The sequence below is a fragment of the Oryctolagus cuniculus genome, chromosome 4 (assembly GCF_964237555.1).
Source record: "Oryctolagus cuniculus chromosome 4, mOryCun1.1, whole genome shotgun sequence".
In the NCBI taxonomy this organism is placed as follows: Eukaryota; Metazoa; Chordata; class Mammalia; order Lagomorpha; family Leporidae; genus Oryctolagus; species Oryctolagus cuniculus.
The window spans coordinates 164,710,206-164,722,250 of record NC_091435.1 but is presented as its reverse complement, the minus strand read 5'-3'; the positions used below and the strand labels follow the sequence as shown (position 1 = coordinate 164,722,250).

Genomic DNA, 12,045 nt, shown 5'->3' with positions numbered 1-12,045 from the left:
CAGTTTCTGCATTAGCAGGAAGCGAATTGTTAGTGGAATTTCCAGCAGTCAAACCTGGAACTCTATGGAATGTGGGCATCCTAAGAGGCATCTTACTGTTGTGCCATGTGTCCACCTTGCAATCAAATTTTTTTTAACAAAACTCTTAAGCAATTCTAGGGTGTTGGCCCATACTTCAGTTTATCAAACACTGCTGTAGGTCATCTCCAGCTTCTCGGAATGCTGTTGGGAAAACCAGATTCTTTTGTGACATGTTCCTGTGAAATAGATTTATTACTGATGATTGAGAGAATCTACTTACGCTTATATTTAGACAGTATCTTGGCATTAAGTTTTGGAAGCAAATGTTATGAATTCCTGTTAGACCTTTTAAAATATTATTTAGATTTGGTAACACTGATGTTTTATAACAGTGTTCTGCTCATGGCCCTCCTTAAACAAAAGTCTGCCATTTTAAGACAATTTAAATTATGGCAAATATGATAAGCTATAGTATCTGTTTTAAGATACAACATCTGAACTGACCGATTTCCTCAAGTTGCAAGTGTTAAAGCTAGCTTGAGGAGTAAGCGTTTAGTCTAGTGGTTAATATACTTGCATTCCATATTGGAGTATCTGAGTTTGGTTCCCAGCTCTGACTTCTGACTTGAACTTCTTGTCAATGCAGACCTGGAGAGGTGGCATAGATGGCTCAAGTTAGGAGACTACCCATATGAGAGACCTGTTTGTGTTCCTAGCTTGGGTCCTCTCCTCTGTCCTGGCCATTGTGGGTGCTGGGGAAGTGAACCAGCAGGTGGCCTCTCTTTCTCTCTCCTTCCCATTCCCCTTCTGCCCCTGTAAGTGATAACTAAAAAATAAAAACCAGCTTGATCTAGTTTAGGTATAATAATAGCCAGCTATATTTTTAGGTAAAAAATGTAAGTCATTTTTATGTAAAAAATGTACATCAGACTTTGGCCCAGCTGATTTGGATATCCACAGAGACATTTTATGACAACAAAGTATACGAAATAGAATAGGTGTTGTGAGACAGACTTACTGCAGCTCCTTTCTCTGTAGAAAGGATGCTTGCATAAGTAATAAAACCAAAGGCTATACATTGTATGCTTTTACTTTGCTGGCACTTTTCCTTTCAGTATATCAATCACTAGAATGGGGTATCTGTCTTGTATTATTTCTTGCTTTTCTAAGATCTCATTTTCCCTGGGCATTCAGCTTTTAATCTCCAGAGTTCTGGCTGGTACGGAATACTATGATAATCATTAATATCCTTGTGACTTGTGACTTCCTATTTATGTTTTTAAGGATAGAAATTAAAATCCCTATATTCATTTTACAACGAATTTATTTTTTAAATATTTATTTATTTATTTGAAAGTCAGTTACACAGAGAGAAGGAGAGGCAGAGAGCAAGAGGTCTTCCATCTGTTGGTTCACTTCCCAGATGGCCACAACAGCCAGAGCTGCGCCAGTCCGAAGCCAGGAGCTTCTTGGGGGTCTCCCATGCAGTTGCAGAGGCCCAAGGCCGTGGGCCATGTTCTGCTTTCCCAGGCCATAGCAGAGAGCTGGATCAGAAGTGGAGCAGGACCGGCGCCGCGGCTCACTAGGCTAATCCTCCGCCTTGCGGCGCTGGCACACCGGGTTCTAGTCCCGGTCGGGGCGCCGGATTCTGTCCCGGTTGCCCCTCTTCCAGGCCAGCTCTCTGCTGTGGCCAGGGAGTGCAGTGGAGGATGGCCCAAGTACTTGGGCCCTGCACCCCATGGGAGACCAGGAGAAGCACCTGGCTCCTGCCATCGGATCAGCACGGTGCGCCAGCCGCTGTGGCCATTGGAGGGTGAACCAACGGCAAAAAGGAAGACCTCTCTCTCTCTCTCTCTCTCACTCTCACTCTCACTGTCCACTCTGCCTGTCAAAAAAAAAAAAAAAAAAAAGAAGTGGAGCAGCCGGGTCTTGAACTGGTGCTGGCACCACAGGCAGTGGCTTTACCTGCTATACCACATCGGTGGCCCCCAACAAATTTAAATGACAATTATTTTAAGACTTGGTAAAACTTAATGCATATCTGTGATGCTGGTGAATTTTCTCTTGGATAGACTTTAATATATGGCTATTTTTCATAAAATTTTTAAGACATAGCAGTTTTAATGCTGTTCCTAGTACATTCCAAGTCATGTTTATAGTATATGAAATAAATATACAGAACAATGATACATAACTTAAAATCCTTCTTAATGCAAATGATGGTTTTTATATATATTGATCATACGTATAAATGCAACTTTTTGATTTTTTTTAAAGATTTATTTAATTTATTTGAAAGAGTTAGAGAGGTAGAGGTAGAGATACAGGTCTTCCATCTGCTGGTTCACTCCATAGTTGGCCTCATTGGCTGGAGCTGCACCAGTCCAAATCCAGGAGCCAGGAGCTTCTTTCAGGTCTCCCACACAAGTGCAGAGGCGCAAGGACTTGGGCCATCTTCTGCTATCCCAGGCCATAACAGAGAGCTGGATCTGAAGAGGAGCAGCTGGGATTAGAACCGATGCCCATATGGTATGCCGGCGCTTCAGGTCAGGGCTTACCTGGCTGTGCCACAGTGCTGGCCCCTTGATTATTTATAAAACAAAGGCAAAATGTAGAAATGTGTAAACCAATCTGACTACTTATTTTGTTATATAATCTTATAAAATGTGACATTGTTATATCAGTATAACCCATTCCGTCTTTTTTTTTATTTATTTATTTTTTATTTTTTACTTTTGACAGGCAGAGTGGACAGTGAGAGAGAGAGAGAGAGACAGAAAAGTCTTCCTTTTGCCGTTGGTTTACCCTCCAATGGCCGGCGCACTGCGGCCGGCGCATTGCGCTGATCCGAAGGCAGGAGCCAGGTGCTTTTCCTGGTCTCCCATGTGGGTGCAGGGCCCAAGTACTTGGGCCATCCTCCACTGCACTCCCAGGCCATAGCAGAGAGCTGGCCTGGAAGAGGGGCAACCGGGAAAGAATCCGGTGCCCCAACCGAGACTAGAACATGGTGTGCCGGCGCCACAAGGCGGAGGATTAGCCTATTGAGCCACGGCGCCTGCCCCCATTCCATCTTAAGTACTTAGTAAACCCTTCCAGGAGTTCCGAATTTCATAGTTCCTGATGAGTTTAAGATTTTACAGGCCGGCACTGTGGCTCACTTGGCTAATCCTCCACCTGCAGCGCCGGCACCCCAGGTTCTAGTCTCGGTTGGGGTGCCGGATTCTGTCCCGGTTGCCCCTCTTCCAGTCCAGCTCTCTGCTGTGGCCCGGGAGGACAGTGGAGGATGGCCCAAGTCCTCGGGCCCTGCACCCACATGGGAGACCAGGAGGAAGCACCTGGCTCCTGGCTTTGGATCGGCGCAGCCCGCTGGCCGTAGTGGCCATTTCGGGGTGAATCAACGGAAGAGGAAGACCTTCTCTCTGTCTCTCTCTAACTCTGCCTGTCAAAAAAAAAAATGCATAAAGATTGGCTTTTGGGAGAGAAAAATACTTATACTTCAGGCTGTGAAATACCAGTGCTTTTGCTATATACTTGTTTGGCTAAGCTTCATGCACTTTCCAGATTGGTTTTCTCATCTGTGAAATGGACTCAATACAATTATATACTTTATATGGATCATAAAAATGTGAATTATATATAAATATTTAGCACAGTCCAAGTAGTTTCTTTGGTTGTGAATATTTTTAATATGTGTGTATTATTCATTTAATCATATGCAGGCCTATTTTTTATTTATTCTACACCTTAAATGTTTGTTTTTACCTACCTGAAAGGCTTAGTAATCTTCCATCCATTGGTTCACTACCCAAATGCCAGGGCTGCTGAGCTATGCCAAAGCCAGCCGTCTAGAACTCTATCTGGTTCTCACATATGTAGCAGAGTCCCAAACACTTTGGCCGTCATCTGCTACCTCCTAAAATGCATTTGAAAGTCAGACGTACAAAGAAGCAGAGGCAGAGAGAGATCCATCCTCCATCTGCTGGTTCACTCCCCAAATGGCTGCACAGGCCAGGGCTGGGCCAGGCTGAACTAGGAGCCAGAAACTTCCTCTGGATCTCAGATGTGGATTTAGGGGCCCAAGCACCTTGGCCATCCTCCACTTCCCAGGCACATTAGCATTGAATTGAATGGAATCGGAACTGGAGCACCCACATGGGATGTGGGCGCTGTAGGTAGCAGCTTTGTTCACTGTGCCACAGCACTGGCACCTAGGTCTATCTTTTAAAAGTTCCATAGAATAAGGACCAAAGTCCATAGTATGTGTCATAAAGAACCTATCTTTGTGTGCGTGTGTGTGTGTGTGTTTTTTTAAACATTTATCTGAAAGTGTTACAGAGAAAGGGAAAGAGATCTATCTGATGAGTTTAAGATTTAAGCCAGAAACCTGGAACTCCATCCAATTCTCCCATGTGAGTGGCAGAAGCCCAAGTACTCTGGTGTATTAGCAAGGAGGTGGATTGGAAGTGAAGCAGCCAGGAGAGGAACCTATGCCCAAACAGGATGCTTGCATTGCAGGCAGCAGCTTAAACCACTGTGCCACAATGCTGGCCCCGTATCTTGTCCTTTCAATGTCACTGCCTGTGTTTCTTCTCAACCCTCCTCCCCACACCCTCTCAGGACTTTGAGCTTGTTTCCTCTGCTGGAGGATAACAAACTGAAGACTTAAGTACAGTAAGTTTAATGAAAATAAGTACCTTTTTTGCCTAGGGCTCATTTATCTTTTGTGGTACCTTCTTTGAGAACCATTCCTCTTATTCATTCCCTAATCCCTGTGTCGTTTTGTACTATTTCAAATATATTACCTACTTTTTTTAAAAAAAGATTTATTTGAAAAACAGTTACACAGAGAGGTAGAGACAGAAGTCTTCTGTCCTCTGGTTTACTTCCCAGATGGCAGCAACGGCCAGAGCTGCGCTGATCAGGAGCTAGGACCTTCTTCCAGGTCTCCCACGTGGGTGCAGGGGCCCAAGGACTTGGGCCATCTTCCACTGCTTTCCCAGGCCGTAACAGAGAGCTGGATCAGAAGAGAAGCAGCCGTGGCTTTAACCCACTGCACCACAGCACCGGCCCCCTATTACCTACTTTAATAGTAGAATTAACAATTTTTCTTCACAAGTGTCTGTTTCTTGATTAAAAAAAAGGGGGGGGATCACGTGACTAATTAAAAGTTTGTAAAGTGAAAGTGCATGGACTCTGATCCTTAAAGTATACAAACTGTGGAACATCTATTTTAGCTTTGTAGAGCAGTTATTTCTTCTTTAGGAGGAAAAATGAATAAATCCTATCCATTTGATTGAATATTAAGTTATTTAATTCGATGTCTAATATTTACACAACTTTACCTTATTAAACTAGCTTTCTATTCTTATTCTGTATTATGGGTTTATGTATAAGAATTCTTTTTGGTATTTTCATTTTATTTGGAAGAGACAGAAACAGAGGTCTTCCATCTCCTGGTTCATCCCCCAGATGCCTGCAAAAATGAGGGTGAGGCCAAAGTGAATCCAGGAGTCTGGAACTCACTCTGGGTCTTCCATCTGGGTAGCAAGGACCCAAGTACTTGAGCCGTCATCTGCTGCCTTTCAGGGTGTGCATTAGTAGGAAGGTTGATCCGAATCGGATGTGGGACTCAAACCCAAGTATTCTGATAGGGGATGTCGGCATCTCATGTGTCTGCCTAAGCCCAATTCTTGCCCCTTGTGTAAGAATCTTAGGTGGGAGCCAGTGTCATGGCACAATAGGTTAAGCAGGTTAAGCAGCTGCTTGGAAAGCTAGAATCCCCTGTCACAGCACAAGTTCGTGTCCCGAATTCTCTGCTTCTGATCCAGCTCTCTGCTTATGTGCCTGAGAAAGCAGTGGAAGATCTCCAAAGTTCCTGGGCCCTTATGGCTCAACTGGGAGACCCAGATGGAGTTCTGGCTCCTGGATCTGGCCTGGCCCAGCCAGTCATTGTGGCCATTTGGGAATGCAAAAACAGATCTCTTTCTCTCTGCCTTTCAGATAAATAAGATTAATCTGAAAAAATGAAGAAGAATCTGACATGGAGATACATAAGCATATTTGTAGTTTGTGGAATGGGAATAACCCATACTTTTCAAACAGCAGCATGATTGGAGTGATGTTTGCTGTTATTTTGGAGTAAAGTTGATCCGGAGATAAAAACTGGTTTAGAGAAAGAAAATTTAAGCTGTTTATCATTAGAAGAAAGCACAGTTTGCATCAGAAGCAGTGTGAGTTAATTGTGGTTTATGAGAATCTACCATTTATTTATTTATTTATTTATTTTCAACGGCCAGGGCTGGGCCAGGCCAAATCATCTGGATCTCCCACATGGGTGTAGGGGCCCAAGCTCTTGGGCCATCTTCCACCACTTTCCTTGGTGCATTAGCAGGGAGCTGGGTCACAAATGGAGCAGCTTGGACTCAAAATGGCTTCCATTTGGGATGCTGGTGTTGCAGAAAGTGGTTTAACCTGCTACGCCACAATGCCAGCCCATCTGCCATTTCTTTGTGATGCTGTGTGTAGCATAAGCTATGCTTAACTTTCTTTTTTTAAGATTATTTATTTGAAAGAGTTAGAGAAGGAGAGGCAGAGAGGTCCTCCATCCCTGGTTCACTCCCCAATTGGCTGCAACTGCTGGAGCTGTGCCAATCCGAAGCCAGGAGCTTCTTCCAGGTATCCTATGTGGGTGCAGGGGCCCAAGGGCTTGGGCCATCTTCTATTGTTTTCCCAGGCCATAGCAGAGAGCTGGATTGGCAGTGGAGCAGCCGGGTCTCAAACTGGTGCCCATATGGAATGCTGGCACTGCAGGTGGTGGGTTTACCTGCTAGGCCACAGCGCCAGCCCCTAGCCTTGAACTTTAACTGAAGAGTAGGAGTAGTCTTGTGTGGTGAGAAAATTTTAATTTGGTGTTGAAATTTGAATGGGTGGCAGGTTTCACACACTTAAGACTTGCAATATGTACATTTATTCTTGCTTACTTTTCCTATAATCCTGGATAAACACAAATCACTTAGACATTCCTGACGCTGGAATATGGGCTGCCATATGATATCACCATGTGCTTATTAAGAAATTCTCAATATTAACTAGCCTTCATGGGTTCTTGCCTAATATTTAGAGAAGAATTCTAAATACCTGCATAAATGAACGAGGCAGCATGATAAGTTTTAAGCTTTTTATTCAGTGAGAAAGATGCATAGGAGAGTGAGGATGTTAGTTTAATCTAAGGAGAAGGGAAAGTCTGGAAATTAGGTTGGAGTCCATACCAAGCAGAAAGCAGGCCAAAAGCCACGTCTAGCAAGTGTTTTGAGCAGCTATCCACAGCTTATCATGAGCAGTGAAGCAGTGTCAGAGAGTGATTTTTGAGGGCACTCTTTGCCTTTTATATATTTTTCAAAGGGGAGTGATTACATGGTCTGGGGGGCAGGTGGGTGCCCAGGTGTGGTCAGGTAGGAACATGAGGTCACACAGGGGTGTGGCAAAGGCATGGTCTTCCAGCTCACAAACCTAATCAGTTTTAGCCTGTATGCCTGCCTACATCATTCCCCCCTCCGAGACTGCAGACCTTAATCTTAAAAGATGTTAATGGGCATAGAGTCATCATCTCTTCTGTAGCTGCTTCCTGCTTATTTGGAGCATAGGCCCTGCCTGTCCTTGATCCGGAAATCTCTGCCTATCTCATCTAACAAGTTAGTTTCATGCGCTGGAGCTCTTTCAGTCACTGCCAATGTCTGTGTCCCCTACATGGTCATCATTGCTCTCAGAAGTTGTTGGGTTCTGAAACATAAGTTTGTCAGTTAACATGAGCAAAATTGGAATAACCCCAAACGCAACTGGTGTGTCCCTTAAAATGGAAAGAGCATGTCAAGCCATCTCCCAGACAGTAGGTGGTATTAGGCTGCCCCTATATAGACTGTAAAACCATTTAGCTTGAGCATAGAGGGCTTTGATGTCCTTCTCTGTGAACATGGTATTATTTGAGTAAAGGTGGCAGATTCCATTAATCATTGCTCACATTCTCCCTTGTTCTATTAATATGTATTCTAAGGCCTTTCTATTGTCCATAACTATTCCTGGAGAGGGAGTCTACTGAAGCCAGGGCTTGCTGCAGAAGCCGGCCTGAGGTGTAAGCTAGATTACCCAGAGCGAAGGTCAGGTTTTTAAAATCAGTTTCATATCACTCTTTCGGACTTTGACTCTTTGCCATTGAGGAACCCACTAAGGAGTCCTTCGGCCAATAATAGCTCCCAGAAAGAATCAAAAGAAGAGGTATGTATACTAGCTAAGCACTAAAGTATAGCATTTTGGCTTGGCTAAGACAAGAGCTTTACTTACCTTTTTGCATTTTGAAGAGGTATTTAAGATCTTCAGTTGGCTCACAGGAATAAGCAAATGTATGTTGGATTCACCTGTGGAACCTAAGAGGTGGAAGTTTAATCCTTGACAAATGTACCCAGCTTGGAACGCCCTGTAATTTTGCTGAAGTAGGTGTGCTCAGCAGTACCTGGTAGGGTCCCTTCCACTGGGACTGTAACTGATCTGAAGGAGATCCTTTCAGGTTTTTATAGGACCAAGTCCCCTGGAGAGATGGGCTGCTCATGAGTTTCAAGGTCTGGTGTCAGGAGGACCTTATTGCCATACTTTACCAGAACCTTTTGTATCTGACCTAAGTGTGGGTTCTTGCCTAATATTCAGAGAAGAATTCTGAATACTGGCATAAATGATCAAGGCAGCATCATATGTTTTAAGCTTTTTATTCAGTGAGAAAGATTCATAGGAGAATGAGGGCCCTTATCTAAAAGAGAGATAAATCTGGATTCATACCAAGTACCAGGAGACAGCCACGTGGAGGAGCACGCAGGCCAGGAAGCATGAGGCTGGTGACCCGAAAGCCACACGCCCTGGAGGCACAGGGCAGCAGGGGTCCACACTGGCAAAAGACCAGAAGATAAAAGGGCCAAAAAAGAGGAAGAGAAGGGGCACACCATGTCCCAGGCTTTTAATCCACTTCCAAAGGGGAATGGTTAATTAGCTTGGTTGGCCAGTGGGCACACAGGCGTGGCCAGGTAGGGGCATGAGGTCACACAGGGGCATGATGAAGGCGCGGTATTCCAGCTCACAAACCTAATCAATTTTATCATGTATGCCTGCCTGCATTGTTCCTAACCGTGGCTTTAGCTTAGACTAACTGGAAGGTTTTTAGTTATGAAATTAGAAAAGCAACTATATAGTGACAGAAGACCAGACTTACATAAATACCAAACCAGTACCACTAATAAATATGTTAATGGAAATGTTGTCTGAAATAAAGCATACAAACTTTATAGACATTGACTAGAACAGAAAGAAAATCTGCAGCTTTAGAGGAAGGCAAGCAAAGTGAAACCTGGATCCTGCACTCAAATTGTTTTTCATAGGTTTTTTTTTTTATTATTTTTTTGGACAGGCAGAGTGGACAGTGAGAGAGAGAGAGAAGGTCTTCCTTTTCTGTTGGTTCACCCTCCAATTGCCGCTACGGCCGGCACACTGTACTGATCCGAAGCCAGGAATGAGGAGCTTCTCCTGGTCTCCCATGGGGTGCAGGGCCCAAGCACTTGGGCCATCCTCCACTGTCCTCCCGGGCCACAGCAGAGAGCTGGACTGGAAGAAGAGCAACAGGGACAGAATCCGGCACCCCAACTGGGCCTAGAACCTGGTGTGCCAGCACCACAGGCAGAGGATTAGCCTGTTGAGCCGCGGCGCTGGCCTTCATAGTATCTTAACTCTTCACTTACTCTGTTAGTTTGGAAAAATTACTTAAATCCCTTCTACTTCAGGTGTTTTCATCTACAATGCTCTTGAACAGTGACTGATACTGGTAAGGAACTACATTTTTATTTCAAGCAAGGGATAGTTAAAAAATTCCATGAAGCATCAATTACTAGTTTAGTAATTAATTGCTGTAAAGATACAGGAAATTCCATTGATAGTCCTTACTTGGAATGCTATATTATTTTAAACTAAAAACTATTTGAAGGGATTTTTTAGGTTCTTTGACATAGCATGTGGTCCTTCTTAACCTGTTCTTCCCTAGGACTTAAAAGTTTTATTCAGTCTCTCTTAAGAGTGTTTTCCAGAAATACAGCTCTGAGATGGGGAAACACCACCTGTGATGAGTTGGGAACATAATGATGAGCAAGATGATCATAGCCTCTGCCTCTAAAGAGCTAATACTCTGTAACCTTTACTGGGCAAAATACTTTACCTATCAAAGCATGCCTATAAAACAGAAGAAACATATCTCATGAAATTGTTGTATAATTAAGTGAATAACATTGAAAGAATGGGTGGTACTGGGACATATTGGGCACTCAAATGTCAATTCATTTGTTTTCTCTTATGAATACACAAGAATCAATCAATTATTAGAATAGAGAGATTATAGTAGAGTCTGCATTAAAACTTTTTTGAAGGTTTTATTTAATGAATAGATTTCATATGTACAGCTTTTAGTCTCCTCCCCCATTCCCACCCTTCTACACCCCATTTCACCTCCTACTCCCATCTCCCATTCCATTTTCCATTAAGATTCTTTTTGAATTGAATTTATATACAGAAGACCAATTCTCTACTAAGTACAGATTTCAACTATTTGCACCCACACAGAAAAAGTATAAAACACAGTTTGAAGACAAATTTTACCATTAATTCTCATAGTACACCTCATTAAGGACAAAGGTCCAACATGGAGAGCAAGTGCACAGTGACTCTGTTGTTGATTTAACAACTGACACTCTTATTTATGATGTCAATGATCACCCAAGGCTCTTGACATGAACTGCCAAGGCTATGCATGTTTTTTGAGTCTACAGACTGTCGGTTTTAGACCAGGCCATACGCAAAGTGAAAGTTCTCCCCCTTCAGAGAAAAGTACATCCTTCTTTGCTGGCCCCTTCTTTGCACTGGGGTCTGACTCAAAGAGATCTTTCGTGCAGAACAATTTTTGCCACAATGTCATCTTTCCATGCCTGAAATGCTCTCATGGGCTTTTGATCCAGATCCGAATGCCTTAGGGGCTGATTCTGAGGGCAGAGTGCTGTAAAACTTCTTTAATATGTTGTAGTGGATTATACACAAGAACTTTTAAAAACTTCTAACTTTGGAAGCTATAAACTTGATATTAATCTTAGTAGAAATGCTGATGAGGAAAAAATACATGGTAATGAAATGTCTAAAACCTCTGATTCCTTTTTTTTTTTTTTTTAAAGACTTACTTAATTATTTGAGAGGCAGAGTTACAAAGAGATAGAAGGAGAGATACAGAAAGATCTTCCATCTGCTGGTTCACTCCCCAAATGGCAACAATAACTGGGACTGAGCCAGCCAAAGCCAGTAGCCAGGAACTTGTTCGGGTCTCTCACATGGGTGCAGAGGCCCAAGGATTTGGGCCATTCTCTGCTGTTTTCCCAGGCACATTAGCAGGGAGCTGGATAGGAAGTGGAGCAGCCAGAACTTGAACCAGTGCCCATACTGTTTGCAGGTCCTACAGGCTGCAGCTTTAACCTGCTGAGTCACCGTGCTGGCTCCAAAAATTCTATTCTTTTAATGAAAGTGGTATTGTATCAGGTTTTCATAGAACTTAAGTCCTTTATAGATACTAATTTGTTTAGTAATCTTAAACTGTGACATAGATGCTATTATTTCCTATACACTGTAAATAAGGAAACTGAGGTTAAAGTGGTTAAACAACTTTCCTAAAGTCACACCAACGCTAAAATGTTAGAGCTTGGATTAGAACTCCAGGTAGTCTGGTTGCAGAGTCAGTGTTTAACCAGTATGTACACTGCCTCCAACTGAAATAGGAGATATTGTTTTTCTTTTTAAAAATGATTTATTTATGTGAAAGGCAGAGGTACAGAGAGAGACCAGACCTCAGTGAGAGAGAAAGAGATCCAGTGAGGTAATTCATTCCTCAGATGACACAAACAGGACCTCAGAACTCTTCCCAAGTCTCCCCAGTGGGTGGCAGAGGGCCATGTAGTC

The 12,045-nt window shown here is 43.2% G+C and overlaps 1 protein-coding gene across 4 annotated transcripts in view; it reads left to right on the top strand.

Annotated features, from left to right (window-relative positions):
* The window catches only part of AZI2 (5-azacytidine induced 2), a 38,500-nt gene that overhangs the window by 3,424 nt on the left and 23,031 nt on the right, over positions 1-12,045 (top strand). The window lies entirely within an intron of this gene.